The sequence below is a fragment of the Ambystoma mexicanum genome, chromosome 4p, assembly GCF_040938575.1.
Source record: "Ambystoma mexicanum isolate Mex_15411 chromosome 4p, UKY_AmexF1_1, whole genome shotgun sequence".
Lineage (NCBI taxonomy): Eukaryota > Metazoa > Chordata > Amphibia > Caudata > Ambystomatidae > Ambystoma > Ambystoma mexicanum.
Genome location: NC_090927.1, coordinates 773,474,615 through 773,495,881, shown reverse-complemented (window position 1 = coordinate 773,495,881; position 21,267 = coordinate 773,474,615). Strand labels below are relative to the sequence as shown.

The window sequence follows — 21,267 nt, the reverse complement described above, 5'->3', positions numbered from 1 at the left end:
TACGAAAAGCTGCCCTGCTAGGCCCACCTTCTGCCAGTAAAGACTGCAGCTCAGGATGGTCCTCAGGGTCCAAATCTCCAATAAGGTTGGGGCCTCCTTCTAGCTCTTCCTCAGAGTCTAGCTCAACCACACAGGGTTGTACCTCCCTCTCAGCCTCAGCTGGAGGTGGGGTTACAGGTGTAACTTTGGACAACCTAGGGGAAGTCCTTGTTGGAAGCACTGGAGTGCTTGCTGCTGGCTTTTTCCTAGGAGTCTTGGGTTGCCCCTTTGCTCCTGATCTGGTAGTTACTGCAGTAAGTTGCTCCAGTGGGAGAGGAGTGATTTCTGTCATCATCTCCTGAGATAACCCTCTCAGGGTTTTCTCTCTTGCAGGTTTTGTGAGTTCCTGTAACCTTTTGCTAGGGGGTCTGGGGGTATGAGATACAACTCCAAGAGCTTTGAGGTCATTACCCAACAGAACCCTACCTGGCACTTCACATTGTACACTGACAGGTATTTTTACAGCCATATCATTACATTGGATGAGAACTGGTAACTGGGGACACATCTGCACAGGCCCACCAGCTAACTTGGTGAGGCATTTGGGTGCCTTAGCAACATCCTCTGCCTTGAAAAATGATTCATCCACCACAGTTATGCTGGCTCCAGTGTCCCTAATGGCAGGAGTCTCCTGACCATTCACCTGGACACTGTCCTTATAATACTCTTTAGTATTATCTGGGATAGAGTTATAGACATCTAAATTCTGTTGTTCCCACAACCCCAGAGAGACTAAAGAAACACTAGCTGAGACTCCAGTGGGTTCATCAGCTAGTAAGAGAAAGTTTCCACTTGCCATATGTACTTCCTCCTCTGGAGCGAAGGCTAAGGAGGCAAGCTGGACCCCTGAAGGTTTACCCTTACATCTGGGATCTCCTTTCACATGGTCAGTAGCCTTACAAACAAAGCATGAGCCAAAGGCTCGCTGGAATGGAGGCTTGTTCTGACCTCCTTCTGGTCTGGGACCAGGAGGCATACTAGCCTGATTTGGTTTCCCTTGTGGCTTACCCTTATAGTTTTGTTTGGGGCCCTCTTTGGAATTTGTAGTATTAGAATTCTCTTTGGAGTCCTTTTTAGGCTGTTTCTCCCCATCCTTCTTCTGAGTGACCCCAGAATCCTTGTGAGTGGCCCTGTTGGCAACCCACAAGTCAGCAGCCTTAGCTAGTTTCCGGGAATCTAATTCCCTGGAATCAGCCAAGTGTTGTCTGAGCTCAGGAGAGCAGGCATCATAAATAGTCTCCAACATAAACAAATTCTTCATACCTTCATAAGTGTTCACCTTGTAACCCTTAATCCACCCCTCTAAGTTTTTCAAACATTCATTCACCCAGGTAGCCCAAGGGGTACCATCATGCTTTTTGAGGCTCCTAAACCTCTTAAGATACTGGGAAGGGGTCTTCCCAAACCTAGCTATCAAAGCGAGTTTCACACATTCATAGTCCTTCCTATCCTCCTCCCCCATCTCCATTACCACATCAGTTGCAACAGGGGGAAGCCTAGAGAACAACCAGGTGAGTAAGTCATTTCCTGTGATGTTCTGGAGCCCATGATTATATTCAAACAGAGACAACCAATCCAACACATCCAACTTAGGCTCATACATACCAACCAATTCTTTAGGCATCCGGGGTCTTTTAGGACTGGAACTTCTAGAGGAGCCAGAGAGAGAAGCATTCTCAACAGATAATTTCTTCATTTCTAAGTCATACTTGAGCTCCATTTCCCTTAGCCTTAGTTCTTTGTCAGTTTGAGCATTAAGTTTCTTATACTCCAATTCTAGTTTCATTTTCTCCAGTTCAAAGTACTGAGGACTAAATGTGGGACCTGGTAAAGGTCCAGTAGGTACAGCAGGTAGAGCAGGCAGAGGCCTAGGGGGGACAGTCATAACAGCCTCACCCTCCTCTTCTGACTCTTCCTCAGAATCATCAACATTTTGCTCCATGTTAACTTCAATACTGTCATCTACAGTTGCTGGAGTGGTAGGTTCCTCTGAACCATCACCCAGACTTTGGTTAGCTAACAATCTTTCAATCAGCTCCATTTTCTTGCCCTTAGTCAGGAGATCCTTATGTTTACAGAGCACTCTTAGACAATCAGCAGTTTTGGCTGCAAGGGACTCTTGACTATAGCTTTCTATAACTGACATGTTAGAGGATTACTTTTACAGTGCTAAGCTTTGTGGTTAGTTGCACTAAGGTAGCTAAAGCACAATAAAATGTATACTCAATACAAATCCCACCGCTGTACACCAGTGTTAGGCAGAAACCTGTGCAGTTCCCTTGGGGAACACTGCAAAAGATTTAAGACTACAGGTATAGCAGTAAACCCACTTGGTAGCAGTCTGCACCACCCAGATTTACCTGGTAGCTGTGGCTGAGCAGTCAGACTTCCCTCAAGAAGAGTTAGGCAGTATGCAAAGTATACACAATATGTACTCAGACACAATAGCACAAGCGAACACTGACCAGAGCTGGGTCTCAAAAGTATATAGATATTTATTTTCAGGAACACATAAGTTGAAGACACTCTAGCAAAGTATAGTAAAAACACTTCAAACACAGTTATAATGAAAGCAGTTTCCACCCTTACTCCTATCTAGCAAACTCTAAGTTAACACCACATAATTAAAACAGAGGTGAGTGCTTAACGTTAGATGACACTCTAGTAGGTTCAAGGAAGGGATAAAAAGGAACAAAAATAGGTTAAACACACCGCTCTAAGGTCCAGAACACTTGCAATAGGCTCAAAGAAGTACAAAGTCACAGGTGAGCAAAAGTCACTAGGCAGGGCCCACTCTTAGAGTAGCCGGAGCGAAAATGTGCCCAAGATCACACTGTTAGTAGGGATTCAGAGTCTTGCAAAGAGTTAGAAAGAGTTTAGAGTGGCTTAGAAAGTTTAGCCAGGGTGTCCCAGGCACTCCCAGGTTCGAAAGCCGGGGGCTAAATCTACCCCGTACAGTCGGTGGCAAGGGAAGCCAGGCGGAACACGGTACCTTAAGCGGAAAGGGTCCTCCAGCGGTGGCAGTTGTTCCAGGCAGTGGCAGCAAGGCTCGACGTCGGTCAGGGGAGAAGAAGTTCTCGCTGAAGAGCAGAAGAAGAAGGTCGTAGCACTGCCCGGGAAGAAACCAGCCGCGGAGTCCTCCGGTTAAAGGGTTGTACCGACTTTCGCGGTTGGGGTAAAAGTGGTGGGGTTCCGGTTGCCGGGGTGCTTGGCACTGGCAAGGCGGCCACGAGATACCTCGAGAAGCGAAAAGAAGGCGAAAACTGGTTGTCCCCACCAGTCAAGGGAAGGAGCCACTCCGTTAAGGGTTCTCCTCGGTCGTCGGGAAAAAGTGGTGCAACGGTTCAGCAGGGCTCCACCGGGTGGTGTCGTCGAAGCAGGTCGGCGCAGCTCTTCCCTCGTCGGATTCTTGGTCCTGTGGCGACTTCTGAAGTTCCAGTCCCCAAAGCCCTGCTTTTATGCAGCAAACCCCCATTCACCCAGCCTAGCTGTCACTCAAACATGCTAAGTGGTGAGCCGGCCGGCTCACCACTTGGGCCAATCAGGACGGAGTGCGACTTGAGTTACCAAGGTAACTCAGTCCAGGGTGCCTAAACCCCCCTCCACCCCTCCTAAGTACCCCAGACAGAGTGGCACCACTTTGGAGGGCTTCTGTGGAGAAGCCCGCCAAAAGTGGAACAAAGGGCTCCACTTTGGGTCAGAGTTACAGAGGCGAACGCCAACACCATTTTAGAATCAAGTTTTGGCAAAAAGTCCCAACCGGAGTTATAATAATAAATATATAAACCGGCGGTATGTTTAAGGCTACCGTAAATAAATAATTAAATGTGTTAGCCTAAAACAATGGGAAATCCCATAGGAAAATATTCGCGGTTGAATATAAAACGTAGTTTCCACTGCCACCAGCCAAAACTCGATCAGGGGGGACGGAGACGTGCCCCCTCGACTAACAGACCCTGGGGCAATCGAATTGCCCCAGCCAGTACGTCCACAATATGATGGTTTGTACTGGTTCTGTTCAGGATTCAAGACTAGCAAAGTCTTTGGTGACTTTACATGCCCTGGGAGACAGTAGTCAGTCCCAGGGTATGGAGTCTATGTTGGGGAGTCCCTAGGACACCCCTGGGTCATGGCACAGAGGGTGCTGTGTAACCCACATCACAAAAATACAGGAGGCCCTATGGAGTAAAAGACCCCATAGCCCATTCAACACAAGGTTTAACCAAGAAAACACACTTCAACATGTCCAAGAGTGAGGGTAAAAGAGTCTCACTCTTGGCAGGAAAAAAAAAAAGAAACCCCAGAAATCCAGCAAAGCTGCTGGGGGACTCACTAGGTAGGGAAATTCAGCCTAAACAGAGAATTCTCCCTAACACCTGACTATAGCATCCAAGTCCAAAGGAGGAGAGCCCAGTACATTCCAACCAAAGACAGACTCGGAAGGCAGGGTATCAGATGCATGCTCCTCTTCCCCGCAAAACTAAAGATTTTCTATCAAGGAAAGTCCCTCTTCTTTGACACGCCGGAGGCGGTCAATGAATGGATGGAAGAGCAAAATCTGGGACATATCCCGGAAAGGCAGGAGGGACCACACAGAGATAATGAGTTAAAGACCAATGATATACAGACGCATGTAAGAACTGTTGGCACTACCAAAATGAAGTTACATGGTAGGTGGGGACCCCACATCTGATCACCAGATATTCACACGGGGAAAAGAATCCCAGGCCCAGACAACAGCAAAAGAAACAACAACTCAGAACCATCGCCCTTGCCTCTAGTTCTATAGGGTAAAGTACCCAGAGACCCAGCCCCTAATCGCAATCACACTCAAATTAACTAAGGGTATGCCTTAGTGCTTGGCCACCAACCCCCGGAACCTCCTAGGGACCACAGGTGGTTATGCCTCTACAGGACCAAACCGGTGGGCACTAAGTTACAAGTTCTGTTAATGTTCAGTTGTTAATCACACAGTTAAAGTTACATAACGGCCGAACCAGCCAGAAAAACGAGATTGCTATGGGACCATATGAGGTTGAATGCCATGTTAGAGTTCATTTGTTAATACCACAGTTAAGGACGTACCACGATCAAAGCGGCTGTAAAGGACGCAACTTGCAAAAAGTCCAAGGGTCAAGGACACAATTGGGAACAACAGGGAAGACCACGGAAAGACTGGGACATACACAAAAAGAGAACAGAGTAAAACTCGGATACTGCTGAGAGACCAAGAGCATGCACTGGAGACAACAAATATACCCCAAATCAGCACAACGACGCAGGGGGTCATTACGAGTTTGGAGGCAGCCTTGGTGCTTATAGCGCCATGGCTGCCTCCAAACTCGTGTCTGGTTTCTCAGAATGGGGACTTACTGGGTCATTCCAACCTTGGAGGACCCGGTAAGTCCCCATTCTGAAAACCATTCCCCATTCCCATTCGAGCCCCCACAGGGCTCAATGGGAAAGGGGAAGGAGCTAATAATGGACCCGCAAATAGCCGGCCCGTTATTATCTCCCTGGTCCCTTAGCGGCTCCCGCTAAGGGCGGCTGGTAAAACCAGCCGGCCTTAGTGGGGCCCGCTAAGAGACCTCGGAATGCGACCGTAAGGCATCCTTACCGGTGCCGTTAACCCCTTACCGCCGCACACGTAATGAGGCCCGCAGATCGAAAACCCGACACCTAGAAAAGGGTTAATAAAACCTATAATACACCCTAGATGCCGGAACTTCTGAAAACCACCACGTGGAACGTTGCTGGCCTCAACAACTATGTTAAAAGAATGAGAGTAATGGTATACCTACGCCGAAAGGCTACCCACATTGCCCTGCTCCAAGAAACACATTTGACACCGGACAATTAGACACGTTTATTTAGCAAATCGACAGGTAGAGGGTTCGGCTCAGCATATATCCACTACGCTAGAAGGACACTCCTATGGATAGCCCCAGGAGTATCTCTCCGGGTACTAAACACACACTCAGACCCAGAGGAAAGAATAATACTAATACATGGATTCTTAGATGAGAAAGAAATCTGTATGATCAACACCTATGCGCCCAATCGGAATGCTGCAGCATTCTCCCGCTCTTTGTGCTCCATCCTGACCCCCTATAAGGCATGCAATGGATCTGGGGCCGGGACTTTACTTGTATATTAGATTCAACCATAGATAGATCAGAGAGCTCATCCCGGCCACTCCCATCCGGCAACCACCTCATCCCCTCGCCCCCCCAAAGGTGGCATTGAAAACACTGGTACGAGAACTGGAGCTCCAGGAAATATGGAGGTGGACACACCGAGACCGACGAGAATACTCGTTCTACTCGAGTACAGATGGGGATATACACGAGAATTGACTGTGTTTACAGGTATTGTTAGGGAGAATTCTCTGTTAAGGCTAATTTCCCAAACCTAGTGAGTCCCCCAGCAGCTTTGCTGGATTTTTGGGGTTTCTTTTTTTCTCCTGCTAAGAGTGAGACTCTTTCTCCCACTCTTAGACATGATTTGAGATATCCTTTGACTTTGAAATGTGTTTAATGGGAGATGGGGTCTTTTACTCCATAGGGTTTCATGTGGTTTTTGGTAAGTGTGTTACACAGCACCCTCAGTGCAGTAACACAGGGTTGTCATAATGACACCCAAACATAGACTCCATACCCTGGGACTGACTACTGTCTCCCAGGGCATGTAAAGTCACCATTGACTTTACTAGTCTTAAATTGGGAACAGAACCAGTACAAACCATCATACTGTGGAAGTACTGGTAGGGGTAATTAGATTGCCCCTGGGTCTGTTTTTCGAGGGGGCACTGTGCAGTCCCCCCTCATTGAGTTTCTGGCTGGTGGCAGTGGTTACCACGCAAAATATTCCACCAGAATATTTCCTATGGGATTTTCCCATTCATTTTAAACGCACCACTTTTTGGTGCAATGTTAAAGATACCGCCGGGTTATTTATTTAATATTTATTCCTCGGTTGGGTCTTTTTGCCAGAACTCGGTTTTAAAATGGCGTTTGTGTTTGCCTCTAACTCCAACCCAAGTCCAGCCCTTTGTTCCACATTTTGGCGGGCTTCTCCACAGAAGCCTCCAAAAGTGGTGCCACTCTGTCTGGGTCTACAGGATGTGTGGGAGGGGGGGTTTAGGCACCCTGGACTGAGTTGCCTCGGCAACTCAAGTCGCACTCTTGTATGATTGGCCCAGTGGTGATCCGCCCGGCTCACCACTTAGCATGTTTGAGTGACAGCTAGGACTGATGAATGGGGGTTTTCAGCATAAAAGCAGGGCTTTGGGGACTGGAACTTCAGAAGTCGCCACAGGACCAAAGAATCCGAAGAGGGAGAAGCTGAGCCGACCTGCAACGACGACACCACCGGTGGAGCCCTGCTGAACCGTCTCGCCACTTTTCCCGACGACAGAGGAGATCTTCATTCCGAAGAGTCTTCTTCCTTTGACTGGTGGGGATAACCAGTTTGCCCGCCTTTTCGCCTTCCCGGATCATCTCGTGCCCGCCTTGCCGGTGCCAAGCACCCCGGCAACCGGGATACCACGATTTACCACTACCGCGAATAGAAGGGTAGTACCTTTTAACCGGAGGACTCTGCGGCTGGTTTCTTCCCTGGCAGTGCAACGACCTTCAGCTTTCCTCCACGTCGAGATCTTCTCTACCTCTGGACGACGCCGCAACTTGCACCCGCTGCCAGGAACAACTGCCCCCGCTGGAGGATATTCTCTATTTTAAAGGTACTGTGTCCGCCTAGCCTCCCTTGCAACGGTCTGCACGGGGTGTCTATTAAATCCTCGACTTACCACCTGGGCTGACCCTAGGCTGGCTAACTGAACTTTTCTGAGCTGAACTAATTCCTTTTTGAACTCTCTGCAAGACTTTTTCAAGCCTCTTAAACTGTGTGATCTTGGGCGCATTGGTGCTCTGCTCTCTCTAAGAGGGAGCCTGGCCCCTGAACTTTTTGCTCACAAGTAGACTTTGGGCCTCATTACACGGACGGCGGTAAGGGTTTACCGGTACCGGTAAGGGCACCGGTACCGGTAAACCCTTACTGCCTTACTACGAGGTCCCTTTGTGGGTTGGTACTTTAACGCCTGCTGTTTAGCAGGCGTCAAAAACCAACCCGCAAAGGGACCAGGGTGCTAATTACGGTACCGCAATTTGCGGCACCGTAATTAGCGCCTTCCCCATTCCCATAGAGCCCTATGGGGCAAAAATGGGAATGGGGAAGGGCCATGGGGGAAGGGGGAATTACAACCCCGCCAACCTTGGAATAGGGCGGTAATTCCCCTTTCCTCCAAGGCGGTGCCGGTATTTTACCGGCATGGACCAAGGTGCTAATAGCACCTTGGTCCTCCGCCTACCATGTAATGAGGCCCTTTGACTTTCCTGCCTTGCTGGGTGCTTCTAAAGTTATTAGTGTTGTGTGCTTTTCTAATTTCTGCCTTTTCCATCCCTTTTTTGATAACTTATTGGAGTGCCATCTTCAGTTAAGCGCTCACCTCTGTCTGGAAATAAGTGGTGTTAACTAAGACTTGTCTAATAAGGAATAAGGGATGTATATATTTTAATAGTGACTGTGTTTTGAACTTGCTTACAATAATAGTGCTGGAGTGCTTCTATAAGTGTGTCTTTAAATAAATAATTATATACTTTGATACCAAAACTCTGGTCAGTGTTTGATTGTGCTACTGTATTTTGGTACCTATCTTGTATACTCTATATACTGTCTAACTCTTCTTGAGAGAAGTCTGGCTGCTCAGCCACAGCTACCAGGTAAATCTGGGTGGTACAGACTGCTACCAATTGGGTTTACTGCCAACACCTGTAGTCCTAAGCCTTTTGCAGTGGTCCCTAAGGGAACTGCACAGGTTTCTGCCTAACAGATATGAAGGTATAACGCTGTCTGACCACTCACCCGTGATAGAATGGGCAATCACTGACCACTCCACACCTATTCCCACATGGAAACTAAGGGCAGAATCACTCCGAGACAGCAGCTTTAGAGAACAAGTGAGACTCCAAACGGAACAATATTTTGAGCACAACATGGTGAGTGTTAAAGGTACACAAATCGTATGGGATGCTTTTAATGTAAAGAGGGGCTGCCATTTCCAAAGTGGGTGTAGTCCAAAAGGACCTCATAAACCAAATAACAGTAGTAGAAGCAGAGATTTAAAAAATGGAAGGAATGAAATCAATAGGGAAAGAAAAAGAAATAACCTTCGTAGAGCTGAGACAAAAGTGCATGGAACAATGGGAAATGTTGGGCAATTTTAGCTATGCAAAATACACTGAAAAAATACACGTGCAGGGTGATAAGCCAGGCAGACTTCTGGCCTGGCAGGTACATGCCTAGACCAACAGGGAGGAGGTGGTGGAGATAGCAGATGAGTGCTGGAATATATGGAGATCGCAACAGAGATCAATAACACCTTTTGAGATTTCTACAGTAGACTATATGAAGACAATACATAATCCAGGGAAATAGAAATATGAGAAACCATAGAAGTCCTAGGACTGCCTGTACTGACGGCAGAACAGATAGATGCTAGATGCCCCTCTTACTATAGAAGAAATACAAGAGATTATCACTGCGCTGCCCACAGGTAAAACCCCAGGAAGAGATGGACTGCTGGCAGAATTTTATAAAGAGTACACTCCTTTAATAGTCCCGCAATTACTTTTAGTCCTTGAAGAGGCATACAAAATTGGTGCAATACCCGATACGATGGAACAAGCAGTGATACTTCCTATCCTAAAACCCGGAAAGGATAAAACGCCTACCGACCAATAGCGCTTATCAATCAGCATACCAAAATCCTCACTGCAGTACTAGCGGAGAGACTTAAAGTAATCGCAACACTAGTCCACCCTGACCAGACTGGGTTATGTTCCGGGTAGAGCCACAACAGAAAACCTGAGGCGGCTCCAGGCGGTAATAGACAGGACGATTGACCAAACAGAGGGCTCTGCAGTGGCGGCATTAGATGCTATCAAGGCATTTGATTCTGTGCGATGGTAGTGGCTATTCGCTTCCCTAGAACAGTTCGGGATAGGGCATGGTTTTATGAGATGAATACATATGCTCTATACAATGCCATCGGCAAGCGTCTGCACAGGGAAACACATATCAGACAAATTCCCGATCCGCAGAGACACCAAACAAGGCTGCCCCCTGTCACCCTTATTATACATCTTGGCACTAGAACCTTTAGCGATAAATATGAGGAATTCATTCATAGATACAGGGCTACAGGTAGATGGAACGCTGCATATAATATCCCTCTATGCAGATAACCTGCTGCTATATATAAAACAACCAGAGATCAATCTAGAGACATACCTGGTAGTGCTAGAAAACTTTGAGATGCTATCAGGGATATCAATTAGCAGGAATAAATCCTGCCCTTTCCCCCTGGCAGGTTGAGCAGGTATAGCAGAAGACAGACTCCCCAGCCTTGGCCTCCAGTGGAATCCACATACATTTTGCTACTTGGGCATAAACATAGGTCATGACGTTAAAGACACTCACACCACAAACAAGCTAAAAGCAAAAAAGGGCCTGGAAGCATCCATACAATTTTGGGGAAAGCTACCCCTGTCCGTGATGGGGAGAATCTCACTGGTGAAAATGATAGCTCTCCCGCGGCTATTTTATCACTTCATTAATGTACCAAACCTCATCCCAAGAACTTTCTTTAGGGAATTAAACTCAGAACTAAGCAGCTTTATATGGAATAAAGGCTGGAAGAGAGTCGCCATCGAGATATTCAGCAGAGACTACTCAGAAGGAGATGTGCGGCTCCCGAACTTTGAACTCTACTGTTTAGCAGGACAACTCCAACACATAGCCGGTTGGCTAGCAGACACAAAAATGATAGCGCATGCCTTGATGAGTGCGGGCATAGCTCCCTACCTCCTTGAAGTGTTGTGGCTCCACATGTTGTGGCTCGGACAAACCGGAATTGAACACCCTCCATCGCTCCTAAAACTAGGTAAGCACATATGGGAAAGAACAAAGAAGATACTAAAGGTAAAAGAACCATATTCCCCCCCCCCCCTCCAATGTCCCACTGGCGGCCCTGCATGGAACCAATAGATAATACCTCAAGCAAAGCAGAATTTATTGGGAAGACAAAGGAATGATCACAGTAGGAGATCTCTCCCCCATGGGGAAACTACTGGAGTTCCAAGACCTGGTCAACACACATGAGATACATCAAGGCCAATATATAACTTATGCAAGACTCATGAGACACCTAAAAGCCTGGTGGTTATCCCCTGCAGCTCTAGAAACCGAAAACCCTGTACTGGGGCTGTTGCATGATGTGCCCGAGGGAGGTCATGTTCTCCAGAATATACCAGGCACTTCTGGAAGAGATACCCAAAGATCTACATGAAGGGAAGCTCCCATGGGAAGCAAGAAATAGGAAGGGAAATTACAGAAAAAGAATGGTCCAAAGCTATGCTATATCTCAAAATGGTCTCCAGAAATGCCAGACTGAAACAGCTACAACTTTACATACTGCATAGAGCATACTTGACACCCAGGAAGATATCACAGTTCCCAGGAGCAACTGCACAGAGTTGCCCAATATGCAGAGAAGACGAGGCAGGCATGGGACACATGTTCTGGACTTGCCCAGCAATCCAGACATACTGGCGAGACATTGAACAGCGCCTACTAAGGAATGGAATAAAGGGCCAAGAATTGTCAGCCGAGGCCTGCCTCTTAGGGCTATATAAATATCCAGGGAAAGACAGAGCAATGAAAAGGATGATTGACCTGGCATGGGCGCTAGCCAAACGGCGAATAGCAATGGCGTTGAAAACCAGAGAGGGACCGAGCATAGAGGTCGCGGAGATGGCAGTGTGGTATGAAGCATTAGGAATGGGAAGAAGAGAAGACTCCATGGACATTACATCATGGAACATACTCGTGCAAGAACTGTTCACCTCACCAGATGACTGAATATGGCAACTTGTGAAAGGAAATTAGCAAAAGATTTTAAGACAAACAGCATAACCAGCATCCACCTTCCCACGCTCACTTGGTGGATATACTGACCAAAAGAACTTGTACCTTTATATAGATTGTAGACAGTTACCTTTCGTGTTGGGGTTAGGAAGGGCAATGAGGGGAAGGTGAGGGAGGAAAATGAAAGCTGTTAATTATCTGAACATTGAAACATGTTTAATTGCATTTGTGAAACTCTAATAAAAATATATTTCGAGGGGATTGTGTCCTCCGACGTATTCCACATATATGACAGTAATCACCACAGCTGTGCTGCCTCGAATTTTTTTTCGTGTGTAGGCGTCCTGCGTCGATGACGTCGATACGCTGTCCTCGAGGGCCTCCGTCGAGGGTCGACGTCACCGGATGTTATATCTAGGACGCAAGGCGCCCGTAGCCTCCGTTCCGTTTTTTCCACTAACGTGTTTGCCTCGAAATCTCAGCATGCTCGATTGTTCTACTTCATTTGTGAAAGTTTGAGAATATGTCTTTGTCGTCTTCTACCCCGAAGTCGGGTTTCAAAAAGTGTCGGGACTGCGGTGCCATGATATCCATTACAGACCCGCACGACGTCTGCCTCTGGTGCCTTGGCGAGAGGCACGCCACTGACGACTGCGATGACTGCCAGTCCTTGACTTCGAAGCCCTTGGGGGAGCGGAAGAAGAAATTGTCGGTAGGTAGGTTTTCTAAGCCCCGTAAGTCGAAATCCACTGGGCTTTTCGACAGACGACTCGAGGGGCGACTTTCCGCGTCAGCGTACGTCCAGGGGGTCTCGGAGTGGGTCCCGCCAGTCCTCTGCCTCTTCTAGGCATTCGCGGAAGCGCCATCACCGGTCACCTTCCTCGTCCGAGGACTCCACCAGACGGCGGGTAGCTTGTCCCACCAAGCATTCATCGCCGGCGGAATAGGACGCGTTCCGCAAGGAGATGATGTCGATTTTCGTATCGCAGGCCACCGTTCCGTCCGCGCCTTCGAGAGAAGCCGGCAAGGAACGAGCTGGAGCCACTGCTCGCACACCTTCGGGCTCGGGCGGTCGGCGCAATCATTGGGAGCCATCGATGTCCCTATCGGACAAGTTTGATCACCATAGCCGTGCCAGGTCCAGGTCCTGGTCCTCGACGCTGTCGAGACCGTTGGAGCCTGTGAGGCCTTCTAACAAGGCATCGACGCCGTCGGCTCCATGTCCGTTGAGGTACTCTCTCGAAGCTCCAGCTCCGAGGAAGTCGTTGATGCCATTGGCGCCGAGGCCGCCAAAGGACCTGCTCGGCGCTCCGGCCTCGAAGCCGTTGTTGAACCCATCGGCGCCTCGGTCGACACCTTTTCCATCGGCGCGCTCGACGCCTTTTGAGCCGGAATTACCGGAAGTGCCCCGGAAGGCTGTGGAAACTCTGAGGAAGGCCCTCAGTAAATCAGTAAGGCCTGCCTTTGAGCCCTTCTCTGGTCATCCCCCCAGGCTTGATTTATTCCAGCCTTTGGACTATATTTCAGAGGTGGAAGATGGGCTGGATGAGGAGGGGGTTGTACCTCCTGAGGTTCCTGATGACCTGCTGTCTGGTCACAGCCAAATGGAAGACCTACTATTTTAACAGGAGCGAGTGCCCAATACAAAACCAGGACTAAGGGCTATAAATAAATGTGTACAAAAGGAGGTATTGTCCTGGCTGTAACAGTCTAAGCAAATTGCAACTTATTCAAATGCAAATAAAATCTGTTGTGTGTTAACTACCTATTTGTGGCACCATTTATGTGTATCCATAGGTAGGTGTACATAAAAGACAGTACTAATACACATGCGCTTACTTTTTCCTCTTTTTGAGGGGAGGTACAGCTTTTATTAAGTTGCTGCCCTCATCTATTCAGGCATTTGTTTTATGCAAATACAATATAGAAGGGTGCAGTCCTTCAACACATTTAGCAATCATAAATGAATAGGAACTAAATGACAAACATTTCATAGAATCAAACAATCAAATACAAGAGTGTGTTGCATAATGGCTACTTTGGAGAGAGACATGTATACAAACTGTTTCTAATACCTTCTTTTCTCCTCATTATACAACATGAAATTTTAGTCAGGATTAAACACGTTTTCCTAACCCAAATTAGAGCTAGCACGACTTTGTTATTCCTCTAAAATGATAACCTTGGATAGGTCTAACAAAGCCAGGCTAAAGGGTGACCAAAGTAATGGATCAACGTCACTGAAATAAATCAAAAGAAGAAATAAAAGGACCCCCTTCCACCAGATTGGTGGATGGGTCCCAGGACGTTTCGGCTTTCAGTGGGTCACAGCCTTCTTCATGGAGCCAAGGTACGGTATCCCCTGTAAAGAGTGAAGGAGAACTAAGGTTACTAAACCTGATGAGTTTAAAAATGCAAAAACAAGGGAAGGGTAAAAGGGAAGGGTAAAGGGTATGTAAGGCGCAGTGGATAAAATGCCTTGTACAATATCAATGCAAAAAGGGAAGGACTCAATGAGTTTAAAAACTCTAATTTTCTCATATTGGTGGTCATGTACTTGCCTTTCACATGACTGGGTCCTAGATGGAGGCCCAATGGCTAAATACCTATGGGGCCCGGTATGATCCTCATCTGGGTCAAGGTGAATTAGCCTCGGTGCGTAAAGCTGGGTAGAGAGGAAAAGCAAAGAAATGCTATAGTAAACGAACGATCCCTGGCTAGTGAGAAGACATCAGCAAGCTCTGAAGTCGGGCATTGCACTCGGAAAGCCAAACAGTACCTTGTTGTTGTGGAAAATTCAGATGGAGATCTGTGAATCCCTTCTGTTCAGGGAAATTGGAGTTTTCAAAATTCGTGCTGGAAGCGTCTAGTGCAGTGTCGCTGCGAGCTGCTTGGAAGAATCTATGGCAAAATGAAGTCCCTGTTTAAGTACCTGTGTCAATAGTTAAAGAAGTGAAAAGCGGTCCTCCATGGGCGCATGGAATATCTGCAGGCTGTAGGATACACGAGTCGTTGTCAGCGTGTGTGTTCAGGAACTGGAAACAGCACGTAATGGAGCTGTGTCTCGAAATGGCAAGTGCGCATGAGTGGAAAAGGGGAAACTATATTACAGCGCATGGGTGTATGCAGTCATGGCAATGAGATGTTGATACCAGTCGCCACGTCCCGAGAATAGCGGGGGAATAGAACTGGCGGATGCTGACCGCCACGGGGGGCCGTAAATGTGAGTAAATGCTGTAAACTGCCGAGTCCCAGGTAGCAATATGGTGTAGCTAACTGTCGGGGGCACAGTGCATGAGAAAGTGCCTGTGGATTCATACATGAAGGAAAGCCTATTGACTAAGGGCCCTCGCCATATGTACACCAGTGGCACCAAGGGCACAATACATTAAGAAGAGCCTATGTGACTAAGGGGTCATCAGATAAATTCGGACTATAAGATTGTAGAGCCCTCCCCCTGTGTACATCAACTAACTGAGCTAGTGGCTGAGGATAGGCACAGGGGCCAGTCTAAATTGGCGGGGGCTCAAAGTAAGAAGTAAAGATGGCTTTGTAGGAGGCTCAAAAATAGGTGTTCTGGGGAAATGGAAGACCTACGTCAGTCCTTACCTGACGCCAGTGGTCTGGAAACCTCTCCGGAGGTTGAGTTTGGCAGGCCTGAGCCTGGTATACATGCCGACTCCTCGTACAGGCATCTCATGTCGAGGGTGACTGAGTACTTGGGGTGGTCTGCTCCACCTGTGGATTTTCTGCAGGATGACCTGACAGATATATTGGACAAGGTCCGCCGCCTGACCCGGTGCTGCCTTTTCATATGGCCTTACAAAGAAGGGTGGTGGCTGCTTGGACTGCTCCGGAGAGTCTCCTGGCAGTGGGGAAGTCGCTTCCGAAAAAATACCGTCCAACCAGTGGTGACTCCTGCTACTCTTCGCACCCCACTCTGGAGTGTTTGGTGGTGCAGGCGGCTACGGTCCCAGCGAAGCAGGCTGCGTACCCTACCATCATTCCTGATGGGGACGACAAGCGCTTTGGTGGTTGGGTGAAAAAAGTATTTTCATGTGGGGGTATGGATTTAAAGGCAGCCAACTCCGTTTGTGCCTTAGCAAGATTCACTCACACTCTGTGGAATTGTGTTTCTCCAGCATGGAATATTCCCCGTCGTCAGGCTGGGAATCCTCGGTAAAGAAAAATCAGTATCAGTTTCGTTTCTGATCTGTCTTTCGTAGTAGTAACCAATCACTGATCTCTGCGTCATACTGACCACAGCCAATGACTGCCATCTCCCTAAGCCCCGCCTCTGGCAGCCATCCTCAGATTTTTACCGCACGTTCAAGTGTTGGGATCCTCGTGCTATTGCTCTCGACCTTTAGTGCGTTTTCACGCTTTTTCATAGGAAAATTCACTTTTTTCGGTCAAAAGAGCCTCAAGCTCCACCATTTCTTTATCCGATCAACGGGGACCCGTGTCGGATTCTTCTACGCCCCTCAAGGGTGAAGATTTCGTCGAGCCACGCTTTTGGAGGACTCCAGAAGTTTCTCAGGCCCATCTTGGACATGAGCCAGGAGAAGGGAAGCTCGACGCCCGGAAAGCTGTTCAGGGTCTGCCCTGGATGCCAGCTTCAGAATGTCTTCAAGGAGGACGAACACTCCCTTTGCCTCTACTGCCTGCATGAGGACAAGACGCACGTGGAGAAGGACTGTGCGTTTTGCGGGAACATGTCGGAGCGGACCATGAAGGTCCGCCATCTGCGTCTCGCCAACTGGCTGGAAGGGAAGAGCCCGTCAGGCGAGAAAAGGAAGAAGAAGTCGGAGCGGTCTTCTAAGACCTTTCAGGGCGCCCCGGCGACGGGGGCCCAACAGAAGGCCAAGCACCGCGAGTCCGCTGGCACCGGGAATGCCGAACCGTCGGGCTCTTCGGTTGCCAGGCAGGGCGCAACCTCCCTGGCGCCATCAACCACGAGCCAGCACTCTGGCTCAGGTAAGAGGAAGTCCGAGCACCCGGCGAAGCTTCTGCAGAGGCCCCGGTCGAGCTCGAAGGCCCCATCGGAGAGGGAGCGAGGCGGTGACCCTCCCCCAAGGAGAAGGCGGTGAACGCACCTAAGGTGGTGAAAGCCTTGATCCACCCTGCCAAGGCCTTTATCGAGACAGTCGCGGCGGCCCTGGCTCAGCCTGTGGAGGCTACACCAGTGGAGGCGACCTCGGGGCCCAGAGTCTCCCTGCCACCGCGGTGGGAGTCCTCTTTCAAGCCCATCGACCGGACCCCCGTGAAACCTCCGACGGAGAAGAAAAGGGGGGGACAGGAGGCCATCGTGGATTCGGCCTCAACCTCTGAAGAGGAGTTGATCGAAGTCTTAAGCCACGGCATTGGCGTGGAAGAAGACCAGCCTGTCGGGAGGGACCCCGACGAAAGAGACGACGAGAACGTCGAGGGTGCCAACGAGGTTCCTGACCGCCCATCGGAATCCCCTCAACCAGTGCCGCAAGACAACTCGGCGGCCATTTTGTTGGCTATACAGTCCTTATGCTCGGAGATAAGGACGAGATTGCCGTTACCACCAACGGAGGAACCGCTCCCGACGGGGGACCCGGAGCCAGGCCCTTCTGGGAGCCCTCCCCCTAAGAGAAGAAGGATTCATCCTCCACCTCCTTTTCAACCATCGCGCCCTGCTCAGCCCTCCTCCCCGTCCACGACCCGTGGGGATGATACGGGGAGGGACACGAGCGCGACGGGTACAGACGACAAAGTTTACGACGAGGATCTTCCATCGTCACCTCCTCCCCTGGCTTCCCCGCCCGACGAGATTGGATCGTTTCATGCCATGATCGCCAGGGCATCCAAGCTTTTCCAGCTCTTCCCGGAAGAGAAGAAGGAAGGTTTCCTTTATCAACGGCGCAAGACCAAGAGGAAGATGGTCCTCGCTGTACCTCTACTGGACGATATCTGGGATGAGGGTCTCGCCCTCCTCAAGAACCCATCCACAACGCCTGCGAGAAGGGATCGGTACGAGAAGAAGTACCGGGTCCCGGACGCGGCCCCCTTGTGCCTTCGGGCACAGCCGACCCCGGACTCGGTCGTCTCCACGGCGGCCAGGAAGAAAGCGGGGGGGGCATCGGCCTCTACGTCAACCTCCCCCGCCGGACGGCGAGGGAAAGAAATTGGACACGATGGGACGCAGAGTCATCTCATCGGCAGCGACGACGATTAAGGCTGCCAACGCCTTGGCCATTGTAGCCCGCTACGACAGGGAGTTGTGGTACAAGATCGCCCCCCTGCTGGACTTCCTACCGGACGACAAGAGGGCGGAGGCCCTAGAGATCTTGCAGGAAGGAGAAGTGGCGTCGGACCACGCCATTACGATAGCGACGGACATCGCTGACACTGGGTTTCAGAGTTTTGGACATGCCGTTCGACGGGAGCAACTTGTTTGAGAAAACAGTGGACGATTCCCTGCAAGCCATCAAGACGGACACGGAGACGGCCCGGGCTCTTGGTGTTCTCCAGCAATGACGGCCGCCCTTTCGGAGCACCGGAGGCAAGCAGGGTGCCTCCAAAGGTTTCGACAGCGGATATTCCACCTACCGTCAAGCGGCCCGTTCGTCGTCACAGGAAGCCTACAGGGGACGAGGCAAGTCGGCCGGACCCCGCAATCGTCGCCAGGGAGGACAAGGCCGCAAAGCCTCGTCGAAGCAGGACTGAACCGGCCGTGGGGTCGGGCCCCCACCGAAGCATCCCGGTGGGAGGCCGGCTGGCGAACTTCGTCAGCGTGTGGGAGTCCATCTCCACCGACTGTTGGGTGCTGGACGCCCTGGCCCAGGGTCACGCGCTTGAGTTTCTAAAGAAGTGCCCGCGCGTCCCCCCCGTGGCCAGGAAGGAACATCACGTCCCTCAACTTCTCTTGGAGGTAAAGGCGATGCTCAAGAAAGCCGCCATCGAGCTCGTCCCAAAGAGGCTTCGGGGCTCCGGAGTTTACTCAAGATACTTCCTCGTGAAGAAGAAGACGGGAGGATGGCGTCCCATCCTGGACCTACGACGACTGAACAAATTCATCAAGGCACAGAAGTTCCGGATGGTCACCCTCCAGCACGTCCTGGGTCAGCTGGAGGAGGGCGATTTCCTGTCATCGTTGGATTTGGAGGATGCTTACTTCCATATCCCCATCCTAAAGGGACACCGAAAGTTTCTCAGATTCGTGGTCCAAGGGCGTCACTACCAGTTCAGAGCCCTTCCCTTCGGATTGAGGTCGGCACCCAGGGTGTTCACCAAGTGCCTCGCACCGGTGGCGGCGCGGCTGCGCCTGGAGGGGATCCACGTCTACCCCTACCTGGACGACTGGCTCATCCGAGCAAAGACAAGGGAGCTCGCCGCGGAGCACACGGTGAGGACTGTCCAACTACTCACGGACCTGGGATTTTCCATAAACTACGCCAAGTCCCACTTGGTGCCCGCGCAAGAAGCACCATTTCTGGGAGCGAAACTCGAAACAGTGGCGCTTCTGGCCTCTCCGTCGGAGGAAAGGACGAGGGCCATCTTGGGCAAGGTGCAGCGGATGCTGGTTGCGGACGCGGCCAGGGTGAGGTCCATCAAATCCCTCCTCGGAATGATGTCTTCTTGCATTTATCTCATCCGCCTGTGCAGGCTTCGGATGCGCCCGTTACAGGAGTTCCTGGACGCTCGCTGGATCCAGACGACGGGCAGCTTCGAGGACAGGATCACACTCGATGAGAGTTTCCGACGAGCGATCCGGTGGTGGGGCACCCGAGCGCATCTGACGGCGGGCATGGACTTCCAGACCCCGGGCCACCAGAAGACAGCGACCACGGATGCCTCCCTGGAAGGGTGGGGAGCGCACACCGAAAATCTGCACGCGAGTGGCCTTTGGCTTCCGACGGAGAAGTCCCTCCATATCAACGTCCTGGAGCTCCGTGCAGTGTTTTGGGCCCTCAGGTCCTTTCTTCCGTCCCTCAAGGGCAAGGTGGTGAGGATCTTCACCGACAACACCACCACCATGTTCTACATCAGGAAGCAGGGCGGTACCAGATCCCCAGCCCTGTCCAAGGAGGCGCAGGATCTGTGGCATTGGGCCGTCGCCCAAGGGATGTTTCTGGTGCCGTTTCATCTGGCAGGAATAAATAACACCATCACCGACTCGCTCAGCAGAGAGCTGCGCTCATGCCACGAGTGGGAACTATGACAGGATCTAGTGGACCGCCTCTTCCGACGGTGGGGCACACCCCAGATCGATCTGTTCGCGACGGCGACGAACTCCAAGTGCCAGAGGTTCGCCAGCAGGTTTCCCCAGCCGAGGAGCATGGGCGATGCTTTCTCATTCCCCTGGGAGGGCCTGTTTCTATACGCGTTCCCTCCATTGCCGTTGCTGATCTGGCTCATCAACCAGCTCAAGAGGTCACGGTGCAGGATGATCCTCGTCGCACCTGCGTGGCCGAGGCAGATATGGTTCCCGGACCTTCTGGACTTGTCAGCGTCCCCGTCAATCAAGCTGCAGTGGACGCGGATCTTCTCTCCAGGGAAGGAGGCGCCATCCTCCATCACGACCCGAAGTCGCTGAACTTGCAGGCCTGGCTCCTGCAGCGTTAGAGTTTGGAGGTTACGACATACCGGCCGACTGCAGAGAGGTTCTTCCAAAGTCCAGGGCGTCCTCAACTCTTAAATGCTACGGACACAAATGGAAGAGGTTCTCTGTCTGGTGCCACGCACAGAAGATTAACCCTCTACAGATTACGGCTCCTCAACTACTGCCGTACCTACTGACGCTGGCCAAGGCTGGACTGGTGCACGCTTCCATCAAGATTCATCTTGCTGTGATCTCCCGATACACCAGAACCACGGGACGGACGTCTTTGTGGTCTCATCGTTTGGTGAAAGAATTCATGAAGGGACTGTTCAGATCGTTCCCGCCGGTGAAGGCTCCGGCCCCGGCGTGGGAGCTCAACGTGGTGCTGACCAAGCTCATGGGACCTCCGTTCGAGCCTCTGCACTCAGCTCCGCTGAAGTTCTTGTCGTGGAAAACAGCGTTTCTTGTGGCCATCACCTCCGCACGACGGGTGGGAGAGATCCAGGCCCTTTCCTGCAAGCCCCCGTACTTGACTTTTCACAACATGAGGGTAGTGCTCAGGACGCACCCCTCCTTCATGCCCAAGATGCCATCGGACTTCCACCTCAACGAACCCTTGGTGTTGCCTGTTTTCTTCCCGTCGCCTTCATCGCCGGCTGAAAGGACTTTGC

General features: G+C 50.5%; 1 protein-coding gene across 1 annotated transcript in view; it reads left to right on the top strand.

Moving 5' to 3' along the window:
• The window catches only part of PGM3 (phosphoglucomutase 3), a 518,766-nt gene that overhangs the window by 400,250 nt on the left and 97,249 nt on the right, over window positions 1-21,267 (top strand). The gene's annotated exons all lie outside the window — the stretch shown is intronic.